The sequence below is a fragment of the Pan paniscus genome, chromosome 18, assembly GCF_029289425.2.
Source record: "Pan paniscus chromosome 18, NHGRI_mPanPan1-v2.0_pri, whole genome shotgun sequence".
Classification (NCBI taxonomy): domain Eukaryota; kingdom Metazoa; phylum Chordata; class Mammalia; order Primates; family Hominidae; genus Pan; species Pan paniscus.
In genome coordinates this window covers 30321249-30342132 of record NC_073267.2, presented here as the reverse complement: position 1 = coordinate 30342132, position 20884 = coordinate 30321249, and the positions used below count along the sequence as shown (strand labels likewise).

Sequence of the window (20884 nt, the reverse complement as noted above, 5' to 3'; positions counted from 1 at the left end):
AGGATTACAGGCATGAGCCATCGCACCCGGCGGGGTGTGGATTTTAATGTAATAGCTAATGTGCCTTCCAAAGAGGCTGTACCAAGTCACACGTTCCTGGATTTATTTTGTGGTAATAGGGCTTTAAAAAGTATTTTTATTTATTTATTTTTATTTTATTTTATGTTTGAGATGGAGTTTTGCTCTTACCCAGGCTGGAGTACAATGGCGCGATCTCGGCTCACTACAACCTCCACCTCCCGGGTTCAAGCAACTCTCCTGCCTCAGCCTCCCGAGTAGCTGGGACTACAGGTGCCCACCATGCCCAGCTAATTTTTTGTATTTTTAGCAGAGACAGGGCTTCACCATGTTGGCCAGGCTTGTCTTGAACTCCTGACCTCAGGTGATCCACCCGCCTCTGCCTCCCAAAGTGCTGGGATTACAGGCTTGAGCCACCGCACCCGGCCTAAAATAGCTTTCCAGCAGTCCTTTTGGTCCCAGTAGGTAAAGCCTCAAGGCAGGCTCTAGAGTGCCAGCCCTCTCTGACCCAGAGGTGAGGGTTAATGTTAATAGGATCCCTTTCAGCGAAAGTTAGGGCCACACTTCTCATGTCCCTAAGCCATTTGTACTTGTTTTTTTTCTCTGACCCACCTGTGTATGTGGTGAGTATGTGTGTATGTGTTGCTTTTTTTTTTGGAAAGTGATTTTCAGTAACAGAAAGGGATGTGCTCTCTGCAAGAGTGAATCTATTCTTGCCCCTGTGTGTAAGGCAAGAAAGAGAAGTTGTGTTCTCTGAACAGGCAGACCCTGCTGAGAGAGGGAGGTGTGTTGGGGTTCAATCATTCTGGTGGGAAAGATATTAGAGATAGTTATAGAAATAGACACAAATCTTGGAAGGCCGAGAAGTTGGCATAACTTTGGTAAGTACCTCTGGCTGAAGGTGGCCTGATCCCTTTACCTTTAGTTAAACAAATAAACATAGAAATAAAAGAAAGTCAGAGTAGTTTACCTAGCTAGCTTGTTTACTCATATAATCTTAAGACCCTGGGTGCTTAAATGCTTTTTACTCGGGAAGTCCACAATGTCTGTTACACTCTAATGGTGTTGACTCAGGCTTTTGTTAATTAATCATACTGAATAAATGCGCGTCTGACTAGCTGATCAGGGCCAAGTAGCAACTGTTTACAGGACTCAGCCGGGAGCCTATAAACGGCTGGGACCCTCAGCTGGACTGGCAGAGCAGAATATCTGTGTGTCTGTACTTTATTCATCTGTCACGGGGTCACGGGTCTGTAAGGGACAGACTCCCTGCAGCTGGTGCCCCCTCGAAAGGAGTGCTGTCGCAGAGGTGGGCTTGGCTGAGGCTGGTAGAACTCCAAGCTGATTCTCAGGTCATTCTGACTTCAGTTCGGAAAGGGCAGTGGATGTCCCAGGAAGGGAGACCCTGCCCTTGTAGGGGGACTTCTGACAGGTGCAGGGGGCAGCCTGGAGCCCGGACCAGTGGGCAGGATGGGCGCTCCAGGGTGTGAAGGAGAGGCTGGGCGTTTGATCTGTGGACATTGTTCCTGGAGCAGTGAAAAGCCATAGAAAGTGATTTTATTTATTTATTTATTTATTTATTTATTTTGAGACGGAATTTCGCTCTTTTTGCCCAGGCTGGAATGCAATGGCACGATCTCGGCTCACTGCAACCTCTGCCTCCCGGGTTCAAGCGACTCTCCTGCCTCAGCCTCCCGAGTAGCTGGGATTACAGGCATGCACCACCATGCCTGGTTAATTTTGCATTTTTTAGTAGAGACAGGGTTTCTCCATGTTGGCCAGACTGGTCTCGAACTCCTGACCTCAGGTGATCCGCCCACCTTGGCCTCCCAAAGTGCTGGGATTACAGGCGTGAGCCAGTGTACCCAGCTGATTTTTTTTTTTTTTTAAATGATCACACATAAGGTTGGGTTCCAGAATTTTCTGCTTAGGAAGGGAAAGGGCACCTTTTACCCCCTTAGTCCTTGAGCCTGATCCTACAGAAGGTACAGTGGCTTTCGGGTCTGGATCCTCAGCCCTTGGGCCTCTGAGGCTGCCTTGGGAGAGGGTACGGATTTGAGAACAAGGTTCTCAGTTTTGCTGGCTGTCTTTTCAGTCGCCCAGGCACGTCCCACAGAAAGTTTCTTTTTGTGAAATAATCGTGTGAAATGGGTTGGCCTCGGTGCTTAGAACCATCCCACTGACGGTGAGTGGAAAAAATCCCTTGCTTGTCAGTCTGGTTAGGAGATGAGGTCCTTTCACACGTGTCTTCGTGTTGGTGCGCTTTTCACTGGTCATAAAGATGAGAGGAACCAGCTCCATGTGTCTCTTTCTGGATGGCCATATGGAACTTGGCATGACAGTAGGGTTGTGTGGGTTATTTATTGCTTGATGAAGACTTGGCAGCGTGTACTGGAAATTCAAGCAATGCTGGGTTTTATCAGAAGGCGCAAAGGCTGGAGTTGAGATTCTGGCTGGGCCTGGATTTGGTTTGGGCAGTTTATCTGACCTCCCTGGGCCCCAGCTGGCTCTGCATAGTGAGTAGGGTAGCATCTACTCAAAGTCCCGGCCACAGCCGTGGACCGGCACTGGCCCAGGTGAGCTCTCAGTAAGTGGGAACTCACAGGTTCAGAAGATGCTGTGGGCCTCAGGGGCTTCCACCTCCAGGGAGGTGCTCTCAGAAGAAGGGCCTGATGGGCTCACCGCATCGTGGAGAAGATACCCCGGCTCAGTCTCAGTCAGTTCCCCAAGCGCATAGGTGTTCGGGAAGTGGCCTGCACACAGCTCCTCCATGCCTCCTGTTTCCCTGTCCCAGTTGGGTGAAGCATGGGAGCCTGCTGGGACAGTCCCAGGCGTGCCGTCACGCAGGGGCAGGCCGTCCATCGGTCTCGCGGGACTCTGGCTGCGGGTGGCTGAGGACACCTGGCCTCATGGGAGATGGTGCCAGGGTCCCTGGAGTGAGGTGGGTCTCCTCCCCATGGCTGTCACTCCTCAGCAGATTGGTGTGGGCGGGTGTGCGTTTAGGAACCTGTGAGCTGAGACATTGTCCAGCTAGCATCAGGCCAAAAGCAACCAAGGCTTTGAGAAATCCACCTGGCCCTGCCGAGCCTGTTTCTGGCTGTGGAATGGGATTTGCCCCAGCGCCAGGTGTCTGGGAATCACAGGCCTCCGTGTGTGAAGGTGCCAGTTGCACGGGCTGTGACCGTCCCTCCACGTGCTTGTATCTCCTGCTCACTGTGCATGTTGAGCAGCCCTCAGCCTCACTGTCTTCTCCTTTGGCAAAAAGAAAGGAGCAAGGGAACAAAGAGAGGGAGGGAAGAGCCAGAGACAGGAGCCAGGGTTTCCTTTAGTCTGGAGCTCTGGGTGCAAGATGATGTCACCCACCCACACTCGCCACAGGCCCAGGGTCAGGGGGCTGTGGGTGGAAGTAGGAATCGCCACAACTGTCTCTGAGCCCCTCCCTAAAGGGTGAAGGGTGTAAGGGGTGGGTTTTGATGGCTGTGGGCTTAGCTGTGGTCAGTGGACTCAAAGCTGTGGACTCAAAGGCCAGTTGGCCAGTTAGCAGTGACCAGAGAGCAGAGGGGGCCTGTGTGTGTTTTGCCCCAGGGTCTTCAGGCTGCCTGGCTGCCTCTATCCGCCCCGCTGGTGTGTCCAGCACCCCCCTGGGGTATCCAGCACCTGTAACCTGTAGCCCCGCTTCTCAGTCCAGGCCTGTTCCAGGGCCCCCCCGGGGTATCAAGCACCTGTAGCCTGTAGCCCCACTTCTCAGTCCAGGCCTGTGTAAAACCTGGCCCCGGGTTGGGTTTTGGGATCCCTGCACCCCTCCATCCCCAACCCCCCACAGCTGGGACCCTGGCTCAGCTAGCAAAGGTTCTGCGTGTTTAAGGAGCTGGGTGGGCCCCAGAGCTCAAGCCGTGGGCTCATTGCAGGCGGCAGCCAGTGATTAGTGCTGAAATCCGACTTTCCCAGCCAGACATGAAAGTGCCGCCGGCGCCTGGGCAGGTCACGCTGCATCTCAGGATTCGGGGCAAGGCCATAGGGCGAGTTCACAGAAGCACATGACCTGAGCCACACAGGAGAGCCTAACGGGCACTTCTGACCCTTTTTTCTTGGGTCACAGACCTCTTTCATAATCCAGCAGAATGTGCAGAATCTTGCCCAGGAATGTGTACCAGCCGCCTTCACACAGAAGGGTGGGCTGCGCAGACCCCCGAGGGCCCAGGCCAGGGTGAGAGCCACCCCCTGGAGAGGGGTGTCCAAGGTAGGGCACACGCTTGCACCACCTCTTGGCACCTCTTGGCCATCACTTTCCACTCCAGCCTTTGAAGCCAGTGATAATCCCCAATTTACAGCTGGGGAAACTGAGGCAGGAGCGAGCCAGGAGCCAGGGGCCACAGTGCCCACCTCTACACTGAGGCCACCATTTGTCATCAGGCATAGGGGAGCACACAGCCACGCCTGGGGAGTCTGGTGGGTGCCAGGGGTCTGGGGAGGTGTCAGCAAGACTGGGTGGCCCAGTCGGCCCAGGTAAGGACACAGGTGGGTCAGAGGCTCATCTGTGTTCCCCAGCAACCCCTAGGGGCTCTTCGCGCTCCTCCACCCTTCTCCATCCTTCCCAGACTCACATCCAGGTATCCTGGACAGCCACAGGGTTCTGCCCCCCAGTAGGCCTGGCCCTCCCTGGAGCATCACCTGGATGGCTGGCCATGGGCAGGCCTTGCCTGGCCCGTCTGCAGGGACAGGGCATGTGTATGCACGCAGATTGGCACTGTGTGCCCGCGTGCTCCCCAGAGGCCCTGTGGCAGCACCCCCTTCCCGCCGCTGCGCTTTTCCAACAGGAGGCCCCCCCCGCAGCGTCTCCTTCCCTGATTGTGGCCAAATCCTGAACTCTCCCTCTGGAAGGCGGACCCTCCGGGGTGGCCACAGCACCTGCCCTCCAGGAGCGTGGGAGGCGTCTCTTTCTCTGCATCCCTGGCCGTCAGACCGCCCCAGGTGGGGACCATTCTCTGGCATTGCCCGCCCCTCCCCTGCCCTAGGATTTGCCCACTATGTGAGGAATGAGCACCAACCTCCTATTCCGGGCCTTGGAGCGTGACGCCCGCAAACTCGATCCCTGCTGAGTCATCCTGACCTCGGGGTGGGCCAGCATCTGTCACTGCTGAGACACTATATGTGTGAGCTGCTTGTTAACAAGAAAGCCAGAGTCTGTAAAATATTTGAAGAGATTTATCCGGAGTTAAATGTGAGGACCAAGGCCTGGAGGCCCTGAGGACATGTGCCCCAGGGGGTGGGCCACAGCTGGAGTTCATACCTTGTACAAGGACAGAAGTTACAGGCAGACATCAGTCAGTACGTGAAAGGTATTTGTTGGTTCTGCCAAGAAAGGCGGGACAACTCCAAGGTGGGGATGGGCTTCCTGGTCACAAGTGGGTTCAAAGATTTCTTTATTCTTTATATATATATATATATGTATTTTTTTTTTTGAGATGCTTTTGTTACTCAGGCTGGAGTGCAGTGGCGTGATCTCAGTTCACTGCAACCTCCGCCTCCTGGGTTCAAGTGATTCTCCTGCCTTAGCTTCCTGAGTAGCTGGGACTACAGGCATGCACCACCATGCCCAGCTAATTTTGTGTTTTTAGTAGAGACAGGGGTTTCACCATGTTGGTCAGGCTGGTTTTGAACTCCTGATCTCAGGTGATCCGCCCACCTTGGCTTCCCAAAGTGCTGGGATTACAGGCATGGGCCACCGTGCCTGGCAAAAGATTTTCTGATTCACAATTGGTTGAAAGAATTATTAGCTAAAGACCTGGAATCAATAGAAAGGAGTATCTGGGTAAGACAGGAGGTTGTGGAGACCAATATTGTGTTTTGTTTTGTTTTGTTTTTGTCACCCAGGCTGGAGTGCAGTGGCATGATCTCGGCTCACTGCAACCTGGTTCAAGCGATTCTCCTGCCTCAGCCTCCCAAGTAGCTGGGATTGCAGGTGCCTGCCACCACCATGCCTGGCTAATTTTGTATTTTTAGTAGAGATGGGGTTTCTCCATGTCCGTCGGCCTGGTCTCGAACTCCTGACCTCGTGATCTGCCCACCTCAGCCTCCCAAAGTGCTGGGATTACAGGCATGAGCCACTGAGCCGGGCCAAGATCTGTGTTTGAATGTTAGTGCTGGTCAGCTGTACCTGAATTCCAGAGGGAGGGGGTATAACAAGGCCTGTGTGACCTTCTTCCCATCATGACCTGAGCTCGTTTTTCAGGTTAACTTTGGAATATCCCTTTGGCCAATAGGAGGGGTCCCTTCAGTCACTTAGGGGGCTTAGAATTTTATTTTTGGTGTACGTGCTCAAACTGCAGCTGCTACAAAACCAAGGCCACGGTGACCCCGGGGCCAGTCCAGCTTTGTCCCTGTGCTCTCGAGCTGCTGGAGGCCAATGCAGGATTCTGCCCACAGCTCACATGTGTGGCTTCAGAGCCTGAGGGTTCTTGGGGCTGTGTCTTCACCTGGTACCGTGTAGGGGCCCTGTGAGCTGAGTCAACTGGAAGAGCCCAGAGCCTCTGCAGAAGGCCAGAGCAGGGCCCGGGCACTGTCCCTGGAGCTCTGAGTCCCTCAAGCTGTGTGGCCCGCAGCCAGGCGCTTGACTTCTCTGGCGTTTGCTTCAGAGCTGGGAGCCTGGGGTGGCGTAGGTCTTTGGCAGGGGTCAGGTAGGGGAGGGGCCAGCCAGGAATCAAACATCCCTGACAGGTGAGGGGGCAGGTGAGGAGGGCAGGGCAGGAGCCCCTGGAGCACTTGTGCAGCAGCATCTGGACCGGTGCAAGCCCTGAGATGGCTTCAGGTCCTGCTTAGAGCTAAGGGCTCCCTGTCACCAGGGATTCTTCCATCACTGCACCTGCAGAGCCCATTGGGATTGGGGAGAGGCCCTGGCCTTAGTTTGGAACAGCTGCATCCGCCTGTCGGGTGTACAGGCTGTGCACTGGTTAAGCCTGAGCGCAGAGTCTGTTCAACGAGTTCATTGTGTGGTATTTGCTTCCGCTTGCTGTTGAGTTGGACTGGCCTGGACGCTGGCCAGGAGCCCAAGTGGACTTGATGCTTCTCTTTGACAGCCAGGATTGAAAAGCCCAGTCAAGTGGGCAGAGCACGAGGGTGAGATTTAGGAGACCTGGATGTCCTCACTTTGCCGCCCAGGAACTGCTGTGTGACTTTCAGCAAATGGGACAACTTTTCTGAACTATGTTTACACCAGCTATAAAATGGAGGTGTTGGATTGGCTGCCACAAGTGTCCTCCACCTCCACAATACTGTAACTGGAGCGGGTTTTCACTTTTTCTTGTTAGCATAACTGTTGGGAGCTATGGAGGGTTTGGAGTGGGGTGTGGGTTTCCGGGCCACAGATGTGTGAGGCTCCGCACTTAGCCAGCAGTGGCAACTCCTTATCACTGGTGCCCACGGCTTCATCTGTGCCCTGAAGATACTAATGCTGCGGTGACTGGTCAGATTAATGGTGATGCTTTCATGGGGCGCCGTAAGACATGTCCGCGAGGTATTTCACCCATACAATGGGAGGCAGTGTTCCAGTCTGTTGGAGACAGGAAAGGGAGGCTCAGTCCCTGCGAAGGAACTTGCCCGAGTTCACACAGCATTTCAGCACCGGGTGGCCTGGCTTCAGAGTTTCAGAGGGAGGGGTGGCCCTTCCTGTCGGTCCTGGGGGTCTCCTGGAGTCAGGACCCTTGGGAAACCCAAATCCACCAGGACGCTTGCATCAGGAGAACCTGACCACATGAGAAGCTGCCCTTTTCCGGTTCTACTGCTTACCCTCGACTTGGGGTGTCGGCAAATTTCAGAGCTTGCCAAATCTGCATCTTCCTGGCCTGTTTAAAATGAATGTGTCAGCCCCATTCTGGACAGCAGCTGACACCTCCTCTCCGTGCCAGCCAGGACAGTGTGGTTGGGCGTAACTCAGCCCCGGTTAAAAATGGAAAAAAGTACAAAGTACAAAGTTCAAGGCCTGTTGACAGAATTTGAAAATGTGACACCAGCCTGTTAGTAATTTGTTTTCACAGAAACCTGATTCAACACTGAGCAGACAGGTGGGGCCAGGGCCTTGGGATCATCTCTGTGCTTGCCCAGGGACATCTGTATGTCTGGCCCAAAGGGGGGGCCTTGTGCTCTGTAGAGACTGGACATCAAAATTGAGCCATTATAAGCAGACCATCCTGGCCAGGCACGGTGGCTCACTCCTGTAATTCCAACACTTTGGGAGGCCAAGGTTGGTGGATCACCTGAGGTCAGGAGTTCGAGACCAGCCTGGCCAACATGGTGAAACCCCGTCTCTACTAAAAATACAAAAATTAGCCGGGTGTGGTAGCAGGGGCCTGTAATCTCAGCTACTTGGGAGGCTGAGGCAGGAGAATCGCTTGCACCTGGAGGTGGAGGTTGCAGTGAGCCAGTATTGCACCACTATACTCTAGCCTGGGCAACAAAGTCAGAGTCTGTCTCAAAAAAAAAAAAAAAAAAAAAAAAAAAAATGAAGTGAAGAAGGAGGAGAATACTTGGATTGGGATAAAGTAGAAAGAGTCACTGGATTAAAGTTAACTAAAAAACTCATAAACTTTAGAGTGGTATTGAGAAATTGTAAGGTGAACTGAAAAAGGCTCATGGGATTTTAGAGCCAAGAAGGCCTTGAGTGGCAGTTCCTACCTTAGTAGGAATAGCTTCAGTGGTGTGTTGCAGGTGGAACCCAGATTAAAGTGGGTTAAAAAGTAAATGAAGGCAAGGAAGATAAATTTTTCAACAGGTTTGTCTGTGAAGAGTCCAGGCTATTAGATTGATAGAGGGAGAAAGGCAGTTAAAGGGTTTTTTTGTTTTTTGTTTTTTTTGAGTCAGAGTCTCACACTGTTGCCCAGTCTGGAGTGCAATGGCGCGACCTCGGCTCACTGCAACCTCCACCTCCGGGGTTCAAGTAGTTCTCCTGCCTCAGCCTCCCAACTAGCTGGGATTACAGGCGCCCACCACCACACCCGGTTAATTTTTTGTATTTTTAGTAGAGACGGGATTTCACTATGTTGCCCAGGCTGGTCTCAAACTCCTGACCTCATGATCTGCCTGCCTCGCCCTCCCAAAGTGCTGGGATTACAGGCGTGAGCCACCGTGCCCGGCCTTATTTTCTTAATTTTTAAATTTATTTTATTATTATTATTATGATGATTATGTTTGAGATGGAGTCTCTCTGCCGCCCAGGCTGGAGCGCAATGGTGCAATCTCGGCTCACTGCAACCTCTGCCTCCCGGATTTGAGCGATTCTCCTGCCTCAGCCTCCTGAGTAGCTGGGATTGCAGGCGCCCACCACCACGCCTGGCTGATATTTGTATTTTTAGTAGAGACGGGGTTTCACTACATTGGCCAGGCTGGTCTTGAACTCCTGACCTCATGATCCACCCACCTTGGCCTCCCAAAGTGCTGGGATTACCAGCGTGAGCCACCGCACCCGGCCTTTAGTTTTTTTTTGAGACAGAGTCTCGCTCTGTCACCAGGCTGGAGTGTAGTGGCACGATCTCGGCTCACTGCAAGCTCTGCCTCCCGGGTTCAAACGATTCCCCTGCCTCAGCCTCCCAAGTAGCTGGGACTACAGGTGCGTGCCACCACGCGCAGGTAATTTTATTTTTTCTATTTTAGTAGAGATGGGGTTTCACCATGTTGGCCAGGGTGGTCTTAATCTCCTGACCTTATGATCTGCCTGCCTTCGCCTCCCAAAGTGCTGGGATTACAGGTGTGAGCCACCGTGCCCGGCCATTTTTTGTTTTTGTTTTTGTTTTTTTTAAAGTAAGACTTTTGAGAGTGCTCGTATGTTGATGATGTGATAAGCAGTAGTAAAATGGGAGATTTTGCAACGTACAAAAGAAACAGGCTGGGTGCAGTGGCTCAAGCCTGTAATCCCAGCACTTTGGGGAGGCCAAGGTGGGCGGATCACGAGGTCAGGAGATCGAGACCATCCTGGCTAACATGGTGAAACCCCGTCTCTACTAAAAATACAAAAAATTAGCCGGGCATGGTGGTGGGCGCCCGTAGTCCCAGCTACTTGGGAGGCTGAGGCAGGAGAATGGCGTGAATCCGGGAGGCAGTGAGTCGAGATCACGCCACTGCACTTCAGCCTGGGCAACAGAGCGAGACTACATCTCAAAAAAAAAAAGACAAGACATACCTTGGAAAATGGGGGGAATAGACAGATCCAGATGATTTCTATGGATAGGAGGTTTATTTGTTCCATTATGCGAAGATGATGGGAAGAAAAGCTGTATGTGCAGATGCAGGTGAACTTGTGGATATATTAGAAGGAAGATGACAGGCAGTGATGGAGTGTTGAAGAGCTCAAACATTAGACAGTACTGGGTCTGAGTTCTGACTCTGCCTTTTACAAGCTGTGCAACCTTAGGCCAGTTATGAAACGTTAGTTATCAAGTTATAACTAATAGGATTGTGTTGAACACGAAATGACATGATAAACATATGTAAACTGCTTGGATCAGTTGCCCACTAGCTCTTGTTAGGAGCTAAAGTGTTAGCTCTTGCTGAGGGTGCTGTCAAATGGCTTTTATTTCTCATGGAGCAGAAATCTATAAGGTCATCCACTGGTAGTGGTGGGAGAAGGAAGAAGGTGCAGAAAGTTTTACAGATGTTTTGGAAAGGAAAGAAACCTGGTGAGGGAAATGTGGGCAGCATCAGAGGCCCACTTGAAGTCAGAGAAAACGAGCATTGGGGCATGGAGGTGAGGGGGTACTTTCTTCAGCTTTTTTCTGAAGACAATTGTGCATGTGAAACAAGGGTTAAAATCAGATCTATTGCCCTCCTGGATTTATTGGCTTCGTTTGCTCTTTCTGGCTAATTTGATTGGAGTTCTGAAAATAGAGAATATTAGAGGTTCCTTGGAAGGAAAATAAGCAACACTGAAGTCAAATCTTTATCATGTTTGCTAGAAATGTTATTAAAAAACAAAATTTATGGCCGGGTGCAGTGGCTTATGCCTGTAATCCCAACCTTTTGGGAGGCTGAGGTGAGTGGATCACTTGAGCTCAGGAGTGCGAGACCAGCTTGGGCAACATTTTGGGAATGTTGTAGAGAATGGGACAAAAAAATACAAACGTTGCTGGGCGTGGTGGAGTAAGCCTGTGGTCTCAGCTACTTGGGAGGCTGATGTGGGAGGTTTGCTTGAGCTCGGATTGCGCCACTGCACTCTAGCCTGGGCGACAGTGTGAGACCCTTTTTCAAAACAAACAAGCAACTTCTTTTGAGCTACAGTATATTTAATGGTTTTAAATATGAATGCAGAGTAAGAGGGAGTCCAGTCCATAAGATGACCCTTGCTTCTAATACTAGTTGCAAGTTTGGGGGTTCCCAAGACCACTCTTTTTTTTTTTTTTTGAGACAGGGCCTCTCTCTGTCACCCAGGCGAGAGTGCAGTGGCATGATCACGGCTCACTGCGCCCTGAACTCCTCCCTCCCAGGTTCAGGCAGTCCTCCTACCTCAGCCACCTGAGTTGCTGGATCTATGGGCACACACCACCGCGCCTGGCTAGTTTTTCTATATTTTTTAGAAACAGTTTCACCATATTGCCAGGCTGGTCTCAAACTCCTGAGCTCAAGTGATCCACCTGCCTGGGCCTCCCGAAGTGCTGGGATTACAGGCTTGAGTCACTGTGCCTGGCCAAGACCACTCTTAGGTTGGATGATTTGCCAGGAGGACTCACTAGAACTCATTGAAAGCTCTCATACCCATGGTTAGAGTTTATTGCAGTTTAGGGATTCAGATTAGAACGAGCCAAGGGTAGAGGTGCATAGGGCAGAGTTCGGGGAAGTTCCAAATGTTGGAGTTTCGAATTGTCCTGTCCCTGTAGAGTTGTGAAAAATGACACCTTCCTGGTGGCACTGGTGTGTGACCATACTCATGGATTATTGCCAACCAGGGAAGCTCACTCTATTTTTTATGTCCAGCGTTTTTACTGGGGTTCCATGGTTGCATGCCCATGTGGCTAACCTTAGTCTCCAGCCCCACTGGAGGCCAAGCTGATCCATGTGACTCAAAGCCCCCACCATAAGCCACATTATTAGACTCTGCTGTGGCCTAAAGCCCCCAGATGAACAAAGACACTTTCCCCCACCGCTGCCCCCCCTTTTTTTGGAGATAGTCTTGCTCTGTTGCCCAGGCTGGAGTGCAGTGGCATGATCTCAGCTCACTGAAACCTCAGCCTCCTGAGTAGCTGGGATTATTACAGGTGCCCGTCACCATGCCTGGCTAATTTTTGTATTTTTAGTAGAGACAGGTTTCACCATGCTGGCCAGGCTGGTCTCAAAATGCTGACCTCAAGCGATCTGCCCGCCTTGGCCTCCCAAAGTGCTGGGATTACAGGTGTGAGCCACTGCTCCTGGCCAGGACCCTCTTATTAGGTATGACATTTCAAGAGTTTAGAGATTACCTTCCAGAATTCACAGGTAAAAGCCAGACCTCTCCTTGGTGAAGATACAATTCTTTACAATTTTACAATAGTTAAGTATATTTTATCAGTCTATATTGGCTGTTTAGTTGACAGACAGTTAAAAATTGGTGACAGTCCAGATGTGGTCACTCATGCTTCTAATCCTAGCATTTTGGGAGGCTGAGGTGGGAGGATTGCTTGAGTCCAGGAATTTGAGAGCAGCCTGAGCAACATAATCAGACACCTGTCTCCAAAAAACATAAAAATAAAAAATTAGCTAAATGGAGTGGCATGCACCTGTGGTCCCAGCTGTTTGAGAGGCTGAACCCATGAGGTCGAGGCTGCACCCATGAGGTCAAGGCTGCAGTGAGCTATGGTCATACCAGTGCACTCCAGCCTGGGTGACAGAGTGAGACCCTGTCTCAAAAAAGGAAACAAATCACCCATGAATGGATAATTAAGATTTGGTTATTATAGACACTTAATACTTAGGTAGCTAAGCTAGTTTTACCAATAAATTATATTAATTTAATATTTCAGTATTGCAAAACTGATGCATACTCATTTACAATTTTGACGTGGAATGGTTCTGTTTTGTTTTATTAAATTTGAACTTAAAAGTTCTCTGCAAGAAGAGATTTGTATAATAAATTCCCTGAGCCTCTCAAATTAATATTTTAGCCATAGACTCATATTTAGAGCAGTGTTTCTAATGTAATGATACAAGGCCCAGGGTTATTCATAGTTTCACCCTTTCTGTTATTCCTCATTAAAGCATGTTTGAATCCAGGTAAGAGGCATTACAGGGGAAAACCTTGAATTTATTTTTGAAGGGTAAATCATTTCCAAGTGGTATTAACCATTAGTATGGAAAGCAACATATCCTATAACTGCTCTGTGACAGTGAGACTATCTTTGCTACTTTAGAGAATAAGTACATTCCTACTTCATTGGCTTTAGTGCAAATCTCATTTCCTGGTTTATATCCATTACAAATTAGATCTCACCATGAGAGCAAAATCCCTTAATAAACCTAGGTAAAAGCAATTTGAAGTAATATGATGCTTACTCCAGTGACACCACTAGGTGTGGTGTTTGCATCAAGTCATTTTGGGGTGCTTTATGGAAATGCTTCCTAGTAGGGAATTCCCTGACTTCACACTTTCCAGAGATGACGCTGTCTCTCTTTTTCTCTCTAATACTTACAAGAATGGACTGCAAGGCTACATTTAGTCAGGCGATACCATCCCCAGCACATGGTGGCTTGTTGGTGTGAGGTCTGAGGATTCCGGTCATTTGAAACAAATGGCCTCCTAGATTTCTGGCATTTTTCTGTATATTGAGAATAGGTAACTAAAATAAGTGGTAACTATATTTGCATGTGATTTGTATGTTATAGTTAACATTTAAATTCTCTTATGTACTAAATTTTTTTTGGTTGCCACATTAAGCCTCTTTATCCTGTAAGGCACGGAGTGTCTTTCTACCTCAATTTTTGCTTTAATGTATGAACCCTAATGGGACCATAGTTCAACTAAAGGCACCTAACTCATGAATGATATTTGCTCCATGTTTGAACAACAAATGTTTTAACCCACTGTCTTCACTAATATTGTAACTACTGTCTTACCAGATTGACTTGATGCAAAACATCACAAAGGCGATTTTTGAGGTATGAGCTTTAGAAACTTACCTCTCATGTGGCATGTACATCAGGCTTTAACTTCAGTTTGATCGTTTTGGGGAAATTTATGCATTTCTTTTTTTTTCTCTCCATGATATTTTTAGAATATTAAAGGGGCTGTAGAGGTATTTTTGGATCCTTGCTAGGATTCTTAAGATAGATTTTCTTTTTTCACTAAATTGAGACACTAATTCTGGCAGATGATATCCCTTTCAGCTCTTCTGACTAACTAGCCTAACATTCATGCCTGCTTCTTGGAGTTCAAATCTGCAGTTTCTATTTTGTGGCTTTGATTGCCTCATTTTAAGTGCTCATTCCCGTTCTTTAACAGTTTTCTATTTATTGGACTGGGATGATCTTGTTGGTGCTAACAGCCTGACATTGACATTTTTTGAAACCTAAGCAGTCAAGATTGTATAAAAATAGAAATTTCGTATAAATGGTAAACCATTTTGTGCTTTTAGGTTCAGAATGCTTACAACCTGAGTTCTGGTTGGGGATGCTTTGATCAATTTGTATTAAAATAATTTGGCAACTAGGAAGTTTTCAGGTATTTCTGAGACAGTGGCTCTATTCCAGTTTTTTTGTTATATTTCTGAAAACACAAATTTTTTTGGGAAAAAAAATCTCAGTGTTCATAACTGAGGGGATTTAGAAACCTTATTTCTAACCAACGGGGAAGCTGCTCCTGGTTTTACAGTTTAGTTGGAAATCAGATGCTTCCTAGTTGGAAACACATTGTTGGTAGCAACAGATGACCTGCTTTCTTCAGTGAAGTATTTAAGTTGCTCTATATTGACTGTAAAAACTTGTTTTGATTATATTCATATACTCATGAACTGTTTGTACATTGTCTTTTAGACTGGAAACTGAGTTTATTTTGTATTATGGTCATAATAACTTTTAACATACCCTGCAAACTGTTTCTTTATAATTCATTATCTTATTTAAGCCTCACAACAACCTTACATGTTAGGTAGGTATCATCCTCATTTTATGCAAGAGACAACCAAGGCTTGGAGATCAAGTAATTTGTGCAAAGGCACACATACTTTTCATTTGAGCCCAGATCTTTTTTTAACTTGTATTCTCTGCTGCCTTATGGTACTACTGTGTCACCAGAAAATGATACAAGCATTTAACTCTTAATAGTAAAGGTAGTATAGGAGATAAGTAAACATGATGAAAACAGGAAGTGAAGATATGTTTAAATATTGGCAGACTTCAGTTATCTTTGTGTTTCTGAATTAGTCAAGTGCTTATTTTATTCGCTCATCTAATAAGAGCTTACCGTGGCATACATATAAAGTTCAAACCCTGTCAGAAAAGATTATAAGCTCTCTTACGTTTCAGTCTCCTTTCAGAAAGTAATGGTATGCTATGATTTATATAGACGCATGTTAAATGTGCTATTTGTAGGTACATAAGGAATGTCTTTTCATTAGTTTAAAAAAGTTATGGTCCATTGAGTTAATATTTTAATGCTTATAGACTTAGTATACTCAGAAAATATTCTCATACATTTTTCTTGAAATTCCATAGATTTTATTTTCCCTTATGTTCGAAGTACTTAGCTTTATGAATAAGTGAACTCTGAATATTAGAAGATACTCCTTATGGAGCCTTAGTCATTTTAGTATGCTAGGTTTTGAATTTCATGAAGTTTCAGATTGAGATCCTTTATAAGTAATGACTTGTACCAGTTAGATATCCAAGTTTAATTGGACCTATTGTCTGCATTCTGTATTAACAGTGATTGCAGTAAGTGCAGATCAAGGTGTCCAACTGATTGAGCTCATGCAAAGTTTTATGTTTAGTATTTTTGGGAGCAAGGAAAGACTAATAAACTCTAAACGAAATATATACAGTATACAAACACTGCTGTCACTTTTACACCATAGAGGGAGGGGCAAAGCATAGAAGAATAGGTTAGTTTCTGGCCTTGCCAGTGTCCTAAACTTTTCTAAAAGATTCAGGTTCTAAAAGGTTGAGAAAGCATTTTTAGTAAATATCATAGAAGTGATTTTCTTTTTCTTTTTTTTTTTTTTTTCCTCAAAGTTGTTCCTCTCAGGAGAAAATCAGTAGGGGAAGAACTTACTTGGATTTTTCATATGCTATAACAGATTATTTTGTTGTCTTCTTTCTTGATAGTTTATGATTGATGGCTGAAAGAGTAACACTCATGAGAAGTCTTGTAACTCAGCTCTGTTTTACTTATGAGGCAGTTGAAGCGTAGAGCAGATACTTAGATGAGGACACACTTTTACCCTTGGCTGTACCCTACTTGTTTAACTAATAAGCATCAGGTATTCTAAACAGAACCTGAATTTTAAATAGATTATGAACTACAACTTTCCGATATAACTTTATTGCATTTCTGATACCTTTTATTTTCTTAAAATGTCTTCTTTTTTACTTTTTAAAATTTTGATTGCTACTCTTTACAATTAAGGCATCTTCAATGGGGTCTTCATTACTACAGTACCTAATCAGTACTTAGAAAATAACTTGGTAAGACATTGCCCGTCCCTGACATGCTGCCAGTGTTTTTTATTTTTATGACAGGAAAGGCTGAAATGTTTTGACTGATTAACCCTCTCCATGGGGGGAGAATTTAGAAAGAATTATTCTTATTATCAAGTCATGTGAGGAGAACACTGGACCAGAGTAACCAATTGTCCTGTTTTGCCTGGGACAGGAGACTTTCAATGCTAAAACCAGCAAAGTCACCCTAATCCCAGTAGTTATTCATATTTCTGAATGGGTCTTTAGAACAGTAGAAGAGACTGAAAAGTTGGCATTTCATCCATTGAGAATCTCTTCCCAGTGAAAGACTTCTTATTAGACGGCTGAGTGCTTACATATAATATATAGTACATATTACACTAAATACAATAGTAATGGTTAAATGTAAAATTTGGGAGAAGAGAGGCTTGTTTAAAGAAAGATTTATTTATGTTATTTAAAGTTCTAATAAACTTTTCTCTTTTTATAGAACTGATAGTGCATCAGCCGACCCAGGTAATTTAAAATATTCTTCATCCAGAGATAGAGGTGGTTCTTCCTCTTATGGACTGCAACCTTCAAATTCAGCTGTGGTGTCTCGGCAAAGGCACGATGATACCAGAGTCCACGCTGACATACAGAATGACGAAAAGGGTATATATATTTTCTTATTGCTACAAGCATGTTTTTTGAACCTACCTACCCCACCTTCCTGCCTTCTTACACCCCCAACTTTCTCGCTTTCTTCTAATATGTTTAAAATACGAATAACAAATGCAGTGTTATTTCTGAAAACTTTATAGGACGTTTATCCACTTTATTATTTTTAAAATTTAAAAATTTTCCATACATAATTCATCAATGCAGTTTTCTTACAAAAAAGATACAATACTATTTTTGTTTTTATTTTCAAAAATATTTAGCTAAGGTTGAAGTTCCTCTTGGCTACTGTCTCTAAACTTCAAGAAAGTTTTAAAACAAGGTGCAAAATTTGATTTAATTTAGTTTTCATTTCTTTGCTTATTTTCCAATGAAGGGATCAAAATAAAATTAATTTAACTTCAAAGGTGTATTAAAAGAAATGAAAATGATTTTCAAGGCAGACAGTACAGGAAAAAGGTAGGAGAAGCAAAGGCTGGTTGAGCTGCAGATTGAGTAATAAGATCCTGAGCTATCAGGAAATTGACTGAATGAAACGAACAATCATATTTAAATGACATACACATGGCTGTTTGTAGGTGGCTACAGTGTCAGTGGGGGATCTGGGGAAAATACTTATGGTCGGAAGTCGTTGGGGCAAGAGCTGAGGGTTAACAATGTGACCAGCCCTGAGTTCACCAGTGTTCAGCATGGCAGTCATGCTTTAGCCACCAAAGACATGAGGAAATCACAGGGTAAGGCTGGGAAAACGGGGACCAATCACATACACCTTCCAAAGACTTGTATCTCCTCTTATTCTGGATGCCTCTTACTAATGCCTTGCAAAGGCATAAGTTGATTAGCCTACTGTGCAGGTAAAAATTGTTTACATTCTTTTCCTGTGAATTGTTAATTTCCCACTAGAAAGGCTATAGTACATTTTAAAAGAGAATTCTCTTAAAACAAGATTAGAAGACTGGATAAGATCTTACAGAAAAGGTTTACCCAATTATCGTGGATATTGAATGTATAGTGCATAGTAGGCTCCTACTACAGCAAGTCCTTGAACTCTTGGGCCTGTGGAGGATATAGATATATATCGAGAGGGGGTACTTTTCTGTCTTTTTTTTTTTTCTCTCTCTTTTAAGTTCAGGGTACATGTGCAGGATGTACAGGTTTGTTATGTAGGTAAACGTGTGCCATGGTAGTTTGCTGCACAGATCATCCCATCATCTAGGTATTAAACCCAGCATCCATTAAGCTATTCTTGCTGATGCTCTCCTTCCCCCCGCCCCCTAGAGTGGGTACTTTTCTGGTTTTTTTGTTGTTGTTGTTTTCAATATATTTTTTTGAGACAGAGTCTTGCTGTGTCACCCAGGCTGGAGCGCAGTGCTGCAATCTCTGCTCACTGCAACCTCCGCCTCCCAGGTTCAAGTGATTCTCGTGCCTCAGCCTCCCAAGTAGCTGGGATTACAGGTGCATGCCACCACACCCAGCTGATTTTTGCATTTTTAGTGGAGACAGGGTTTCACCATGTTGGCCAGGCTGGTCTCGAACTCCTGACCTCAAGTGATCACACGTGCTCATTACAGGCGTGAGCCACCAGGCCCTGCCTTGAGTGGGCACTTTTCTAAAGTTAAATACACTGATAGCATTTCTGCCTTATGACGTAGCCTCACTGTATAGGTGAGTGCCTTGGAAGTTCAGAGGATTGGCCGGGTGCAGCGGCTCACGCCTGTAATCCCAGCACTTTGGGAGGCCGAGACGGGCAGATCACGAGGTCAGGAGATCGAGACCATCCTGGCTAACACGGTGAAACCCTGTCTCTACTGAAAATACAAAAAATTAGCTGGGCGCGGTGGCGGGCGCCTGTAGTCCCAGCTACTCGGGAGGCTGAGGCAGGAGAATGGCGTGAACCCGGGAGGCAGAGCTTGCAGTGAGCTGAGTGCGCCACTGCACTCCAGCCTGGGTGACAGAGCGAGACTCCGTCTCAAAAAAACAACAACAAAAAAGAAAGTTCAGAGGATTAGAGGTAATGATAATTTTTTTCCTTAAAGAGAAATTTATCGGTAAAGCTGAGTTATGGGCTTTGTCAGATGTAATTACTTTTTGGACATTTAGTTTTTGAGTTTTTTTTTTTTTTTATACTGTGTGTGTGCTTCGTGTATCTTGGTGAAAATCTTTGTGCCTGTAGCTTTTATTGTTGGTATATAACTTTTAAAAAACGGATTTCTTTTTATGTTTTCACAAGTGGAATGAATTCAAAGGCTATGTATGCTGTTTGTTAAAATAGAGTGTTTGAAGCCTTAGACTTATGATATTATAGAAGCTAAACAGCGACTCTAAAGTTGTTCAGTAAAGAATTCCTCTTCTTCAAAGGCTCAGGGTCATGTAGTTTGCTAGTGACAGAATTGTAAGTAGAGCCTAATTTCCCAGCTGGTAACTTGATGACATTTTTGGTATCTGTCCTTATTGAAATACTCTATGGGCTAGGGATTTGTAAAAATCCTATTCTTCTCTCAGACATTGTAGTTTCTTTTTTTTTTTTTTAACTTAAATTCAGGATACAAGTGCAGATTTGTTACACTGGTAAACTTGTGTCATGAGGGTTTGTAGTATAGATTATTTTATCACCCAGGTATTAAGCCTGGTACCCATTGGTTGTTTCTCTTGATCCTCTCCTTCCTCCCACCCCCCACCCTCCAAAAGGATCCAGTGTGTGTTGTTCCCCTTGTAGTTATTTATTTATTTATTTATGAGATGGAGTATCTCCCTGTCACCCAGGCTGGAGTGCAATGGCGCGATCTCAGGTCACTGCAGCCTCCACCTCCCAGATTAAAGTGATTCTCCTGCCTCAGCCTCCCGAGTAGCTGGGATTACAGGAGTGTGCCACCACGCCCGGCTAATTTTTTGTATCTTTAGTAGAGATGAGGTTCCACCATGTTGGCCAGGCAGGTCTCAAACTCCTGACCCCGTGATCTGCCCTCCTCGGCCTCCCAAAATGCTGGGATTACAGGTGTGAGCCACCATGCCCAGCCTTCTGGTTTCTTTTATTATCAATTTTTTCTCATACCTTAGAAATGAAACTGTCAGAACCTTTGTGATTTGTTGTTTACGTATGTATTGGCTAATTATGGTAAATAGCACAGTTGAAAATGTTTTGCAAAAATTGAGTTTTTTGTTTTGTTTTGTTTTCTGAGACAGTCTCGCTCTGTCACCCAGGCTGGAATGCGCTAGTGTGATTTCACTGCAACCTTTGCTTCCCAGGCTAAAGCGATCCTCCCACCTCAGCCTCCTGAGTAGCTGGGCCACTGTGCCCAGCTAATTTTTGTATTTTTCGTAGAGATGGGGTTGTACCATGTTGCCAAGGCTGGTCTCGAACTCCTGGGCTCAAGTGATCTGCCTGCCTTGGCCTTCCAAAGTGCTGGGTAATTACAGGCAAGAGCCACCTCGCCCAGCAAAAATCTAGTTGTTAAAGGCATCGTTAATATACTGATAGTATTCACTATTGTTTGCTTGTTCTTGTGATTAAAAAATAAGGGGAGAAAAGTTGTGGTTTGCTACCTTTCTAGTGGAGGCATGCCTTGCATGTGGTAGA

General features: G+C 46.2%; 1 protein-coding gene across 5 annotated transcripts in view; it reads left to right on the top strand.

Annotated features, from left to right (window-relative positions):
* The window catches only part of LOC117978826 (serine/threonine-protein kinase SMG1-like), a 38067-nt gene that overhangs the window by 3688 nt on the left and 13495 nt on the right, over window positions 1–20884 (top strand). The gene's annotated exons all lie outside the window — the stretch shown is intronic.